Here is a 16,453-nt window from a genome sequence, read left to right on the forward strand (position 1 = left end):
AGCTCACACTGTGCTAGGCAAATCAATCACTAAACACTGAGATACCCTTTCTTAGGGTAGAAATTGCTTGTATTTTCTTTGCATCCCCAGTATTTAGCACAGTATGTGGCATCTGGGAATGCGTGTTCATTTATTTCATAAGTGCTCCAACCCCTGTCTTCTTTGAAGTCTTCAGAACTATGGATCATTCTCTCAGATAGTTATCTCCAGGTTTTCAGGACACAGGGGTATTCCTCCTACCTTTCTGAACAGGACTTCTCTTATCTCCCTAGCTAGTTTTGTTGTTGCAGCTAGGTGGCTCAATAGATAGAGGGAGTAGGCTTGGAGTCAAAAAGACTCATCTTCATGAGTTCAAATCTGACCCCAGACACTTTGCTAGCCATGACCTTGGGCAAGTCACTTAACCCTGCTTGCCTTCATTTCCATGTCTGTAAAATGAGCTGGAAAAACAACTACCACCCTAAACATCCCTGATTCTCCTCTCCTTTTATACTGCCTCACTTGGTGATTTCATCAGTTCCCCTGGGTTTAATTACCATCTCTTTGCTGATGATTCTTAAGTGAACCCACCCTGCCATAAATTCTCTGCAGAATCCCACTCTTCATATACCCAGCTACCTTTTAGACCTATCAAAAGGAATATAGAATAGACATCCTAAGATCAATATGTACAAAACAGAGTCATTGTTCTATCTTCCCTATTACTACAAACAGCAAGATGATCCTCCCAGTTCCTCAGGCTATCAACCTAGATGTAAGCCTGGACTCAACATCATCTCTAACCAACCCATATTCAAGAGGTTGCCAAGAACCATCAATTTCACTCATTTCACCTTTAATCCATCCCTTGAATGTACCCCCTCTTCCTTCCTCTGACACTGACACCCCTCCAGGACAAGCCCTCATCACCTCACACCACATTGCAATAGTTTCTGGTCAATCTGCCTTCCTCAAGTCTTTTGCCTGTTTCAATCCATACTGGGCTCAGCCACTAAAAGGATTTTCCTAAAGCTCACTTCTGATATTATTCCTCCCTCTACTCAGGAAACTCCAGGGACTTCCCCTTGTCTCTAGGAGCAAGTACAAAATGGCATTCAAAGCCCTTCATAACCTAATCCTGTCCCTCCAACTTTTCAGTCTTCTTATACCTTATTCTCAACATTTACTCTTTGATCCAGTGACAACAAACAAGATACTTCATCCCTAAGTATTTTCTCTGTCTATCCCCTCATACCTGGAATACTCTCCCTCTACTAGGACTACTTAGCTCTTCTGGCTTCATTCAAGTCCCAACAAGGATCCTACCTTCTATAGGAAGCCTTTTTCACCTCCACTTAATTCTACTGTCTTCCCTCTTGGTTATTTCCTGTTTGTTACTTATAGAGTTTGCTTTGTCTGTGTTTGTTTGTGCATTGTTTTGCCCATTCCACTCTAAGCTGTCTCTTGCCTCTTTGATTCCCCAGGACTTAGCCCAATGCCAGGCACATAGGAGGGGCTTAATAAATATTGATTGTGATGGGCAGGTACAAAGAAAAGACAAGATTCCAGCCTTAAGGAGATTTTATAGGAAAAAATAGCCTCACAGTAAACACAAACAAGAAGGGGAGGAGGTGCCATCAGGAAAAGGGAACAGCCTCTTGTTGGTATGTGGTGGGCCTCAAACAAAGCTCCCAAAACAATTAGGGATTCTAAGAGGAATGGGAATATAATAATAAGAAATAAACAAATATAATATGTATTCAAAATAACAGAAAACCATTTCAAAAGGGGGTAGAAATGTAAAAGACATGGAGATCAGTTAAGGCCGTAAATAAGAGAATGAACACCCAAGCTATCCTTGGAAAAAAGATTTTAAGGGTCAAAAGTAGGGAGAAAGAGAATTCTGAACATTGAGGACCATTATGTAAAATAAAGAGGCAAGAGACACAAGGTACTGTATGAGGTCGGCTAGCATTCTAGTCTGCCTTGAAGGAAGAAAGCATGAAGTGGGGCAACTCAGTAGACAGACATCCAAGCATAGAGTCAGAAGGAGCTGGGTTCACATCTGGTCTCAGACACTTTCAAGTTGGGTGGTGATCCTGGACAAGTCTTTTAACCCCCACTGCCTAGCCCTTACCACTCTTCTGCCATGGAACCAATAAAGGTAATAAGTTTTGTTTTTTTTCATTGCATTGAAGGCAGTAATATGAAATAAGACTGTAGATCCTAGGGAGACAGATCATAGAGGGCTTTAATGCCAAACCTTACAAGGATTTGCATTTTGTCTTAGAAACAAGAGAGAGTCTTTGAAAATTGTTAAGAATGGAGGGAAGACTAGATATCCTATCCTGCACCTCCCCAGGGCAAGGGTAACAACCCCACATCCCACCCCCAAGCTGGCACTTACCAGTAATGGTGCAGGCATCTCGGTATTTCCTGCAATCTGGCACATCTTCCAAGGCTTCACTTACATAGTGTTCTTCGTGAATGCCTGGGCTGCAGGCTAAGACTGCATGGTCGCAAGTCTCAGGAAGGGGCACAGTGGTGGCCAAGATGTCGGTGGGCAAAGCTGTGGCGTCCAGCTTGGCAGGTTTCACTGGGATATACAAACTGCCATGGGGGGGACCAGTGCTGGGGGCTGGAGGGATCAGGTCTAGGTCTTCTGGACACAGGAACTCTTTAAAGGGATCTGCAAAAGGAAAATCAGGAATATCAGTAAAAGAACGAGGTAAGTTCTGCAGTGCCTATGAAGCCATCAATTCACAAACTATCTAATAAAGTCAATATTTACTTAAGAACATAGGTACTCTTTTCGTCATTTAAACAGGTGAGATCTGCAGGTAAGACTCAGAAAATATGTGAAGTCTCTTGGCAAGACTCAGGGATTTCTCCACCTCCCCAAGTAGATGGAGTAGGGAGTGATAAACCAATCAACATCCCTGCCTGGGGCAGAGCTGAAATCAATCACTTATAGCTATTCTGGACTGGAGAAACCATCCCTTAAGGTTTTCTACCATTCCTACCAACTCAAGCCTCTGAACTTTCTTTTACCCGAACATTCCTGAACTCCCTTCTCAAATCAAATCATTCCCTATAATTTTGCCCCAGGTGACAGAAAAGTTCTAGTAACCAACCATCCTAACATTAGTATTTTCTCATCCATTAGGAAGAAAGAAAAGTCAGCTAGGTAGCTCAGTGGAAAGAGTACAAAGCCTGACATCAGGAAGACTCATCTTCCCTCAAATCTGACCTGGCCCTTTCTAGCTGTGTTGACCCTGGGCAAGTCACTAAACCTAAAATGAACTGGAGAAGGGAAAGGCAAATCACTCCAGTACCTTTGCCAAGAAAACCCTAAATAGGGTCACAAAGACTCAGGCAGAACTGAACATCAACAAAAATTAATACAGTAGATAGAGTGGCAGGCCTCAAGTCAGGAATGCTCATCTTCCTTAGTTCAAATCCAGCCTCAGACACTTACTTAGCTGTGTGACCTTGAACAAATTACTTAGCCCAATTTGCCTCAGTCTCCTCATCTGTCAAATGAGCTAGAGAAGGAAAGGACAAACCACTCCAGTATCTTTGCCAAGAAAACCCCAAATGGGGTCACAAAAAGTGGAGCATGATTGGAGGGGGAGGGATTACTCAAGCCTAGGAGATATCATCTTTTTAAATAACCACTACCAGTTCCCTCATGAAAATTGCCCACTCTGAGTCCCTTAAAAAATCTTGATCCTATTTTTAATCAGCCCAACTTTATCCTATTATCTAGCCTCCAATCCCTGGCCTCCTAATACTACCAATGCTCATCCCTTTCAACATCCCAAACATGGATTACACCCTCCATCAGACTTTTCCATTGGGGGAAATCTCCAATATAGTAGACTATGTCTACTATAAATTTATGGAACCTGGTCTCAACTGGGCCCCCAATACAGGGCAGCAATCCTTTCATTCTCATCTGATTGACTCCCTAGAGTGGCTATTGCTCCAAATCTACCCCTTCTCTATGCCTCTAACCCCCTATGCCACCCCTCTTCTTTCCCTCTCAGCTCAAAGTCCTCCTTCTCAACTCTACACCTCTGGAGGACAGGATGCTCCTTCTCTTTACTAAATCTAACATCTTCTAGGGACTTCACCAGTACACACTGCCCAAGACAGCAGCTGACTTGTCTGGGAAAAAAAACCTGCAAGTATTCTGAGGCCTCCTTCTGTTTTCCCCAAGTGACTTCTCTGAGAACGTTCCCAGATCCAACTCTATGGTACAGTACTCAATCAGTCCATTACCACTCTATAGAAGTAATGTCTCTGGTTGGCTATATACTGGGTCTTGGAGACCATTGTGCAGATAGAAAATTTGTAACACCTGAGCTACATTCCCAGCATCCTTTGAAGTTATGTCCTCATTTTACATAAGGAGGCTTAGGAAATAAATTTGGCTGAGAGACCCACGCTGTGGGGCTGCACGTATGAGTCTCTGTCTTTCTTTGCTCTGCTCACTTGACTAAAAGAACCTTTTTTTTCTTTCCCTCTCTTATTATTATTATTAAAAATCATACATCATCATGGTGAAAACATTCTTTTTGATTCTTTGATGAATGTATATATGTGGATTTCAACTGTCTGTTTCATGAAAGAGAAACTTGAAATTCTCGAGATGGTTCCATTTTGCTTGACTCATAACATGGTCAATGGAATGGATCCAATGGCACAGAAGGTCTTTTTCAAAGAGCATTTGAAGTAGCAGTGAGACTGACACGTGATCAAAGATAATCTTTAATGCGTGTCTTAAAGTCTTTTATTCATGATCCTCTTGCAGAGTGGAGTAAACCAAGAAAAGGGAGTTCAAAAGCATAGTTGAATGAAAAAAGAGGAAAGTTGTCAATGAAAAGGCCAAGACTCACATTCTTGACATCCAGCAATGACTGCAAGGTATAATCAAAGTTAGAATGGAGTAACAGGGCTCCCCTTATCTACTGAGGGACACGTGTGATACCTCATTCATCTGATGAAAACTTGTTATGCCAAATGAATCTTGGTTGGACTCCATATTTGTGAAATGGAACTATTACAAGTTATTACTATTACATTATATTACTATTACAAGTCTCTTTTGACTCCAAAGTTGATGTTATTACAATGATTCCGTTCCAGACTGCCACATTCATTAATTACTGTTATAGAAGAGTAATTGCTATACTTTCTTCCCAGGAAATAGTATTTCAGTTTTCAATAGTAATAATAATTCAAATTCTTCTACAAGAAGCCTTTCTTAATCCCCCTTAATACTAGTGTCTTCTTGGGGCAGCTAGAAAATAGAACAGAAGGAATATGAAGTCAGGAGGGCCTGGGTTCAAATCTGAACTCAGGAACTTCCTGGCTCTGTGACCCTGGGAGAATCACTTAACCCCCACTGCCTAGCCCTTACCACTCAATCAATACTTAGTATTGCTTTTTTTTTTAACTATTGCCTTCAATATTAAAATCAACACTGTGTAATGGTTCCAAGACAGAAGAGCAGTAAGGGCTAGGCAATGGAGGTTAAGTGGCTTACCCAGGGTCACAAAGCACATAGTCTTCCTAAGATCTTCAAAAAAACTGCTGCCAATATTAATGGTTCTACCCACAAATAAAGGGAACCTCATCTAAAATGAGAACTTTTTTAAAATATAAAGTCTTCAAGAAAGCAAGGATTCTTTAAAGACTACTTCTCTTCTAGGCATTACAATAACGCTTAACATAACAAATAACAAAAAGCTTAACAATGTTAAGTTTTGGTTCTGATACATTATGTATCCTGATGTAAATTTTCAACAAGGTACTTCATTGTCTTAACTAGTACCTTTTCATGTATCAGCTTTGTAGAGCTCAAAATTACTAACATAATACTTCCAAATAATTGTGATTAGAGTCATCCTTCCTTTGATCAATGGATTTGCTCAGACTTATAATTCTCTGAATATTTCTCTGCCTTAATCTATTGCCTTTAAACGTGCTGCCTATTAGCATTATTTAAGACCTCACAACTTTGTGAGAAGGGCAGAGCAAAGGGTGAAGAATAGGTTGAGGATGCTCACAAAGGAAACACATTTCACTTTTTAATATGCCAGGTTTCTACCTATTTAATTTAGTTCCATTTAAACACAGGCCAAGTATGAGATCCTGAGAGCACACTGACAAATTTAAAACAATTCTTGCCCTCCTGCAGCTTAGTTCTACCAGATTATGAATAGATTCTGTTCAAGATGCACAATGATACAGTGGGTGGGGGAAAGCCCTGGACATAGTAAGTTTCACAAGTTGCTCTTACCACAGCCCTGTGAATATGGGTATTCATTTTATAAATAGGGAAACTGAGGCACAGATGAACTGAGTAATTTGACTTCAGATTATAGAGCTAATGAGTGTTAAAGTCCTTCTCACACTTGTACCAATGCACCTTCTGTGAAGGCTATGATTTCCACACAAGCAAAACTGTATTTCTATGCAACAATCTTTTTTTGGGGGGGGGGAGGGTATCCAAATTATGTGACTTTTCTTCATAACAAGATATGCTTAGCCAGGCAACAGGACATAGATGCAATGACCTGAAGTGGGTAATGCTGAGATAATAGCCCTTAAGGGCAAAGTACACTCTTTATGCATAACAGCTGACAGATACAATCATTTTCCATTCTGAGATATGCCTTGTTGCCCTTTAATATGAAACCTGCAGGAATTTCAGAGCTGCTCTGTTTAGCAGCATACAGACTCCCCTGACAGCCAGCTTCTGTCTCCCTCTTAGCAAACCTCCTCTTCCTTTGGTGTTCAAATAGCTTCAAGACCCTGCCTGGAGTCTCCTTACCCACGCCAATTCATCCTACACTCAACAGCCAAAACAGTTTTCTGAAAATGAAGGTTTGACCATGTCACACCCATACTCAATAGATTCCGGTGGTTCCCTGTATCTCCAGAAGCAAATATGAATATCCTTGCTTGCAATTTAAATCTCTGGACATGATTATGTCCTAGTTCTTTGGGTTTCCTTGCCAGTTCCTCCTACAGGATGCTCTATCTCCCATTTCTTTGGCTTTTTCCCTTTTCCTCCTGAAATGCTCTTTTCTCACCTCTGCCTGTTAAATTTCTCACCTCTCCTTTCTCACCTCTGCCTGGCTTCCTTCAAGACTCACCTCAAGCACTACCTTTTGCAGGATGCCTTTTCCATCCTGCTTTCCAGTCAAAAATCACCGTTTATCTACTTTGTATTTATCTTGTTTTTGCCTACTTACCTACATGGCTCCTCTATTAGAACGTAAGCATCTGGAGAGCAGAGACTGTTTTTTCTCTTTATATTTCTCTTTGTATATTCAATATTTAACGTGGCACCTGGCACAGAGTAAGGATTTTGACGAATGCCCTTTGATTACGAACCAGTAAGTGTCATGCTATTAACAGCTGATCAGATTTCTAAGAGGCAATGAGGTAAGCCCCAGACGCTTAACAAATTATGAGTGTGGATTTTAAGATAACTGTGACAACTGCCTTCCACTCTCTACTCTTTGGATAATTTCTATGACTAAAATCCTTAAAAATGCCAAGCACATCTGTACTTAGAGAGAAAATGTGCTTACTTCATTATAAACTTCAAAATTCCTTGACCTATCTCTCTGTGTGTATCTCTTAAATATAATCTTTACTAGAAGAGAACTGAGCAGATGCTCCTACCCACCCTTTGGGGAAATAGAAGGTCCACAGATGTACATTGCACATGTCGGGACAGCTAGATGGCAGAAGTAGATAGAATACCAGACTTGAGTTCAATTTCAGCCATTACCTATGTGACCTTCAGCAAGTCACTTAACATCTATTTGTCTCAGTTTCCTCCTCTGTAAAATGGGAATAGTTATAGCAGTAGTTTGAGGATCAAATGAGATAATAATTGTAAAGCACTTATAACAGGTCCTGGCACATGATAAGTGCCATAAATATATATTATTATATTAGCTTATTATTATTGCTCCAGACTTTTTTCATGTTTGGCCGATTTTTTTTTATTTTGTCTTTAAAAAAAAAACTACTTGTTATATGGGATGGCTTTCTAAGAGCAGGAGGGAGAGGAATACTAAGGAAAACTATAATAATGTAAAGAACTTATGTCTGAGGCCAGATTTGAACTCAAAAAGATGAATCTTCTCAACTCCAGACCATTCAAATTTAGGGTTAAAGACTAAATAGGGCATTCTGGGAAGTGCCAAGGACTTCTGGGGATTGAAGTCTGGGGTTCAAATGTCCATTTTTACACACTGCACCACTTAGCTGCCCTCATTTATAACCTCAACAATGTTCTCCTGTACAAGTCACTCTTAATAATACACTACAGCCTAATTATACCCAGTGAATTTTCTGACTAATATTAGGGTTACTTACAATTGTGATGCTTCTAAGACAATGATCTTCTCCCTCCCCCATCTAACATCACCAGGAAGATGAACAGTTTCAGAATCACCGAAATCACTGCACAATTCCCCAAAGGCACCCCTGTTCTACTGTGTGTGTATATGATTTCTTATCCAGCTGTGTGTTAAGACATTTAAGACTTGTGTTAAGACAGCTCATTTCCTTTGTTCACCAATATAGAATGATTAGGGCAATGATTATGGATTTCTACAAATAATATTCTTTACTTTCCCAAGGTTTAATTCAATTCAGCAAACATCTCTTTATATCCAACTATATGCAAAATAAAAATTTAATTCACTCAATGTCATTTGTTGTTAATGAAAATTTATTAATTTATTAAAATGTTATACAATGTTCTTCTCCTTTCCCTAAGTCAGAAGAACAGCAAGGGCTAGGCAATTTGGGTTAAGTCACACAGCTAGGAATTGTCTACGGCCACATTTGAAACCAGGACATCCCATCTGTAGTTCAGGCTCTCTATCTACTGAGCCAACTAGCTGTCCCCTTACAGTATGTCTTCACAGGCTCTAGGGAACACGTTTGAGTCTTCTGGGATCTTCTTCTTGGCCATACATTGATACTCAGCCTTCAAATGTTTAAAAGAATGTATCAACTGTAATATTTATTTCTTCCGTGTGCATTTGCTCAAATCCAAACACCCTTCCAAACTCCTCATCATATGTGCCCTCTTGTAACTTTTCACATAAAATGTTGAGTAAGGAGAAGGCAGAATCCAAATGTCATGATTTCTTTCATCTTCAAAGAAAAGAGATCATGACAATAGCAGCAGAACTGTTCCATTTCATTTGAATTTGTCTGTCATTAAACTTCACCTATAAATGTACTAGGGATTATCTGAGTTAGCCCAAACCTAGTATAGTTATTTTCTCCTAAATGTTCTGTTATCTTGAGAAGTTATGAAGTCGACAACAATTCATCATGGCTTTCCATAATATTTAGGAAATGCACTTATATTCCAACTATTTGCATGTTTTTTGTATTGTTCCAGAGCTAAGAAGTTTTTTATTGTATTTAAAAATGTAAAAACCGTTCTCTGTTCAGGTGGCTGGCTGGATTTGGCTTTCTGGTCATATACAGTTTGTCCCTGTGTAAACCATTGTTGGCCTTAATTGTTATATTTATGTATTGTATATGTATGTATCTGTGTGTGTGTATGTATACATATATATATATATATATATATATATATATATATATATATAAAATTCACCATTTGTTTGTTGGTCTAAGTGATTTCTTGCTCTTTCCAGCCTCTTGCCATAGTATATTAGAAAGTAATTAACAAAGGCAACTAGGTGGCTCAGTGGATAGCTAAACCTAGAGATAGGAAGTCCTGGATTCAAATTTGACCTCAGCACTTTCAAGCTATGTAAGACCCTGGGGAAAGTCACTTAATGCTCATTGCCTCACCACTCTTTTGCCTTAGAACTCATAATTAGTATTTATTCTAATACAGAAGACCTTTTTTTATAAGGGGGGGAGAAAACTGGTTACCATCAGCTAAATACCCTGGAGAAATTTTGAGATTCAGAGTTAATGTCATTATATTTACCCATTTCCCTTTTTCTACAACAAGACTCTATTTAAATATGTCAGGAGGGAGCTATATTTGGACCCGGTGTCTTCTTGTCTTCATTTTTCCTCCTTATTTTCTATTTACTGTGATCTCTGCTTGAAGTAGTCAATGATCTACCTAAAGGATACATCATCTGAAGAGATACCTGGGTTCAAATACACATTTAATACTTATTAAATTTTGTGATAAGAACCTGGGCTTTTACTACTAAAGGAAACTGTGGGGTCAGAAAACCTCCTCTACCAATACAAATCAGCACCTTCTCTGCAACTTATGTTCTTAGGGAGTTGCCTGGACCACTGAGAGGTAAAGTAACCTAGTCAAAAAGAAACATGTGTAAGAGGAAGAACATGAACTCAGGACTTCATGGCTTTGGATTCAGCTTTCAATTCACTTAGCATATGGCCTCTCATGATGGGCTTGTGCTTTCATGAGAACCTGGGCAAGTCATTCCTTCATCTGTAAAAGGTGGAAAATAATAAAAAAACAGGACGATTGTGAAAATTGATTCTATAGTATATACTTAAATACACACATATACATATGTATATATGCACATGCCTACATATGTGTACACAAAATATCTATCTGATTTAAAATTGGACAGTTAAGAGGCTTACTCGGGAAAGACCTGAGTTCAAATCTGACCTCAGATACTTAACTAGCTATTTAATCCTGAGTAAGCCACTGGATTCTGTTTGCTTCAGTTTCCTCATCTATAAATTCCTCAACTATAAAATCAGCTGGAGAAGAAAATGGCAAGGCACTCCAGGATCTTTGCTAGGAATGAGTCATGGAGAATTAGATAAGACAGAAAAACAAGTAAAGATAGATAGATAGATAGATAGATAGATAGATAGATAGGTAGGTAGGTAGGTAGATAGATAGGTAGATAGGTAGGTAGGTAGGTAGGTAGGTAGGTAGGTAGATAGATAGATAGATAGATAGATAGATAGATAGATAGATAGGTAGGTAGGTAGATAGATAGGTAGATAGGTAGATAGATAGATAGATAGGTAAATAGATAGATAGATAGGTAGATAGGTAGGTAGATAGGTAGATAGGTAGATAGATAGATAGATAGATAGATAGATAGATAGATAGATAGATAGATAAATAGATAGATAGATAGGTAGATAGGTAGGTAGATAGGTAGATAGGTAGATAGATAGATGGATAGATTGATATAGACACACAGAGGCAGACAGACAGTTAGATAAATAGACCCACAGGCAGGCAGAGAGACAGATAGAAACAGGCACAGAAAGATAGACATATAGAGCAAGAGAGACAGATATGCAGATAGACAGGCAGAGATATGTAGACAAACACACAGGCAGACAGTGAGACAGACAGACAGATAGATAAATAGAACTAGTATGCATGTTTGTATACACATTCACATACATACATACATGTATATAGATATAGATATATGTATACATACATACTGGCCATTTCTTGCCTGTTAAAATAAGGTCAATTTTTGATTGACATTGCTCAGTGCTCTCATAAGAACATAGATTTATAGCTGGAAGGGACCCAAGATGCCATCTAGTCCATCCCTCTTTTCCTATGAGAAAACTGAGGCCCTTGAAGGTAAAGTAACTTTCCCTAGGTTATCTGCAGCCAATGACTGGTAGTGATTCCATATCCCATGTCCTTCATGATCAGTACCTTCCACCTCTCCTCGAAGACATTGTTCAGGATGCTGAGGCATCTAAGGATTCTTTGGGCTGAAATGCTCTTGTTTTATCATGAATCACATTTTGCAACAGTTTATGTCATCTGTACCCAGTCTCTTGCTGAAGTCACTAAGGTAATAATACTAAAATAATAGCTGACATTTAAGTCATATTAAAGTGTTTTCTTTGAATTCTCTTATTTGATCCTCAGAGCAGCCTATGAGGTGGTAGGTACTACTGATGACTTAATTTAGAGGCTCTTGTAAGTTCTCTATGGAATGCCTCTAGTTCAGCCTAAATAAAGAAGCATAGCGCATAAGGGACAACTATCTTCATGATGGTCTGATTGATTATGGTTGACATAAACCAAGTGTCCCATGATGTGCTGCCAATTGTTGACTTTGGGCACAAAATAAAAAAATTCCTGTTCCTTTATCCTCTTTCCAAGAAGGATCCACAGACTAGCTTTTGATGGACTCACTTCTTTATAACTTCTTGGACTTGATATAGCACTTGGGTCAGTTCTCTGGTTGTTGGACAAGGGTCTCCTATTGGGTGCCAACAATTAAATTAAATTAATGTTCTTAGAAAATAAGATCTAGGAGATTCTTATTATCTTCTATTCTCTCTTCTGCCATTCTTCTAGAAAAAAAGGGGGGCAAGTTGAGCACTGAGGTCTATTTTTTTTACTCAATTTATTGGTCATTGTGGTCACCCCCAGATGATAATGAACCCATCTAAATCTGCACGCTTGGCCAGATGACAAAGTCCATTATTGAGACTGTATTCAAAGCCTTTATAGTTTGGTAGAGCTTAGAATGGGAGTCTCTGTTTAACTCTATATCTCCAATTCCAAGTATCCTTCAAGGTCAAGCTCTACTAATTGCTCCCTCTACATTAATCATCTTATGATTATTTATACACACACACACACACACACACACACACACACACATATATATATATATATATATATATATATATATATATATATATATATATATATATATGTGTACATATAGGGAGTTAGGTGGCACAGTGGGTAGAATACCAGGCCAGGAGTCAGGAAGACCTAAGTTCAAATCTGGCCTCCAATATTTAATTAGCTGGATATCCCCTAGGCAAGTCATTGACCCCTGTTTGCCTCAGTTTCCTCAACTGTAAAATGAGCTGGAGAAAGAAATGGCAAATCACTCCACTATCTACCAAGAAAACCCCAAAGGAGGTCTCAAAGAGTTGGACACGACTAAAACAATTCAACAACAACAACACATGTATACATCTCTCTGGTTCAACTCTAACTTTTTTGAGAGCAAGCTCTGTTTTTGTTTTGGCCCTTTAGATCTCTAGCATGTAGCACAATGCCAGCTATACAGTAGTTACTTAACTATTGTTTACTGATTGACTGATTACATCTTTCACTCCATCGTTTACTGTTCCCTGCTCCATAATTCAAGTTACAAAGTATCCAAAGGAATGCTGACTCAGTTTATAAAAATACTGTCAAGTTCTTTGGGGAGCCTGGGGTCAATTCCACACTGGGATGAGACTTCAGAGTAAGGCTTCTGTGGAGGCTGCCATGATACAAGAAAAAAATACAAAATATTTCAATGACTTAGTCCTGTCCTACAATGCACTATGTTTTATTCTCAATAACTGCTACAATAAGAAAAGACAAGAAGATAGTTGCATAGTTATATTTATTATTCTTCCATGGACCTCAAAAACTGGCCAAGTTTGGGGAGTTTTTTAAACTTAATGAAAGAAAGGAATATTTTTAATTTTTAAACTAATTTTAAAGTGAAAATAGAATTGTAAATTTACTATAAGAGTAAAAAAGTGAAATTTTAAAAGAATGAATGAGGAAAGAGGAAAATTGGGAAATGGGTATGGTCTGCACTTTCTTCTGCAAAATAGTCTGGGAAACCATGATGTATAAAAGGGGATGATTGTAAAGAAGATTGTATTTTGCTATAGGAAAAACTAAAATGCTAGAGTAAGTCTGGTCACTTTCTTATGTTCAAGAACACTTTCAACATTTGGTAACCACTTTGGTTTGTCATAAAATCACCACTTAGGAAGGCAGACTGATAGGGTATTAATCATCCCCATTTTATGAAAAAAGAACTGAGGTTCAAGAAAGGTTGTGACTTAAGCAAAGTCACAGGCTTAGTGGAAGAACTACGGCTAAAAATGTCTTTCTTTTTTGTTTTAAACTTCCAGATTTAATATGCTGAAATTCTCATTCAAGTCCTTATTGTCATGGTGATCAAATGAAATTATATAAAGCACTCTGTGATGCATTTGGGTCACATAAATTTTCAATAATATCTAGTGCTCTTTTGAGTTTGGCTAAACTCTGTGAATTCAAGAAAAGAAAAGTAAAAGCATCAAATCTAAAGGATTCCCAAAGGGTTCAGCCTCTGGTCTGATGTGATGGAAAAAGCCTTGACCTGGGAGTCAGGAGACCCAGCTCTGCCACTGTTAGTGGCTACAGGACAAAGGAATCATTGCTTCACCCCAATAGGAAAAGACCGACATTTCCCCATTGAAAAAAGTTCTAAGTTCTAACATTGTATGTTTCTACTTTGGTCCTTAAAATGGAATGTGACAGGAAGAGGGGAGGGAATGGAGAGGAATGATCCTTTTCATCCTTTTAGATCCCCCTTTCCCACAATTCCTAGCTTAGGACATTATCCTTTGCACAGTCTGTAAAAAACTCTTGTCCTTTCCTCTCCTCTCAGCTCATCATTTTATAGAGAGAGTACATAGTTTCACAGGGGCTTCCCAAGGGAACTACCATGTTCCCTCTGCAGAGAGAGGGACTCAGCAATGAGGGTATGGGTCAAAGCCAAGTGTGCTGAATAATAATGTGGCCAGATCTGTGCTCAGTTGCCAGGAAGGTTCCAAAACAAAGCTCTGTTTGCCCCCCCCCCCCAATATGTGCAGAATCCATGGATTTATACTAGGATTTGGAAAAACCTTTGCTTCTCTAAAAGCTGGCCTCAAACAAAGTTAAGTATTCATCATAGAGACAAATTACATAGAAAAAGCTTTTTGCATGAATGGCTCCTCCTAGAATTGAAAAGTGAGTTTGAATGAGAAAACATGCCAGAAAGGCAACCTACTTGGCTCTTAAAAGTTGTTCAATAGTTTCAGTTGTGTCCAACTCTTCATGGCCCCATTTGGGGTTTTCTTGGCAGAAATACTAGAGTGCTTTGCCATTTCCTTCGTTATTTATTTATTTATTTATTTGTTTGTTTGTTTGTTTGTTTATTTATTTATTTATTTATTTGACAGATGAGGAAACCAAGGCAAATAGTGTTCAGTGACTTGTCCAGAGTCACATAATTAGGGAGTGTTTGAAGCTTGATTTGAACTCAGATCTTCCTGACTTCAGGTCCAGTGCTTTTCCCACTATTCCACCACCAGTCCACAGAATCTATAATTTATAGTCTTAGAAAATTGCTTAGGGTACCAAGAGCTTAAATGACTTATCTCTGGTCCTCCCATCAATCTGTGACTAAGATAGGACTTGAATCCAAGTTCTCATCACTCCAAGGTCACTCCTTTAACACAACATTTATTATTATTTATAACATTACATTATATTAACAAACATTTCAAATTATAACAACAATAATAATAATTGCTAACATTTATATACCACATACTATGTCCCAGGCATTGTGCAAAGCATTTTATAAATATGGCTTCATTTGATCCTTGAAACAACCCTAAGAGGGTTGCTACTATCATTCCCATTTTACAATTAAGAAAACTCAAGAAGCCACCTACTATGTGCCAGGTGGAGTGCTAGGGGGTAAAAAGAAAAAAAAAAGAGACCAGAAATGAAATAATCTCTGCCCTCAAGAAGCTTGCAACCTATTGGAATTCACTTATGAGCAGCCTCTCCTATAACCAAGTAAACCAGCTTGTCTTACCAGCTGTGGACTAGCTTCCTTTTAGGAGGGTGTATGACCAGTAGGAAGGTGCCTTCTTTTTTTTTCCCCCTAATCTATTGCTTTTATGGTACTCTCCATCTCAGTAAACCAGAAACCACCATATGGGGAAAGGGAGACCAACTGTAGGGTTACTTTGGATTCCACAGGAAATCAAAATCTCTTTGTTTTAAGCAAACTATTCTGTTTCAAAGATCTTGTAACGAGCATCTGCAAACAGGAAGCCTAGACAGATAGCTATAGTAACCCAAAATGGACAAGAGCACCAAGTTAGCCAAACAAATGCCATCAATTCATAAAATGGGAGTATTTTAGTCTAGCCCCAAGAAAAAACTAGAAACATTCTCCTCAGATGCCCAAGAATCAAATCAAGAAGTATTTATTAAGAACCTACTATGCAAATATTTAGGAATCTATCTGCCAAGAAAAACACAGGAATTATATGAGTGCAACTACAAAAAAACTTTTCATGCAATTAGAACTAGATCTAAAACAATTAGAAAAACATTAATTGCTCATGAGTAGGACGAGCTAATATAATAAAAATGACAATCCTACCTAAATTATTTACTCAGTGCCATAGCTATCAAACTACCAAAAACTTTTTTTATAGAATTATAGAAAATTATAACAAAGTTTATATGGAAGAATGAAAGATCAAGACTATCAAGGGAATTAATGAAATAAAATGTGAAAGATGGTAGCTTAGCAGTACCAGATCTTAAAAATGTACTATAAAGCAGTGATCATCAAAACAATATGGTACTGGCTAAGAGACAGATGGGTGGATCAAT

The 16,453-nt window shown here is 38.4% G+C and overlaps 1 protein-coding gene across 2 annotated transcripts in view; it reads right to left on the reverse strand.

The window, feature by feature from the left end:
* Positions 1–16,453, reverse strand: part of TRAK1 (trafficking kinesin protein 1) — a 257,382-nt gene that overhangs the window by 149,850 nt on the left and 91,079 nt on the right. For both annotated transcript variants that reach the window (XM_056800219.1, XM_056800220.1), the window contains exon 3: positions 2,387–2,668. The gene's annotated coding sequence lies outside the window, so the exon portion shown is untranslated. The remainder of the gene's footprint in view (positions 1–2,386; positions 2,669–16,453) is intronic.

This window comes from Monodelphis domestica, chromosome 5, assembly GCF_027887165.1.
Source record: "Monodelphis domestica isolate mMonDom1 chromosome 5, mMonDom1.pri, whole genome shotgun sequence".
Lineage (NCBI taxonomy): Eukaryota > Metazoa > Chordata > Mammalia > Didelphimorphia > Didelphidae > Monodelphis > Monodelphis domestica.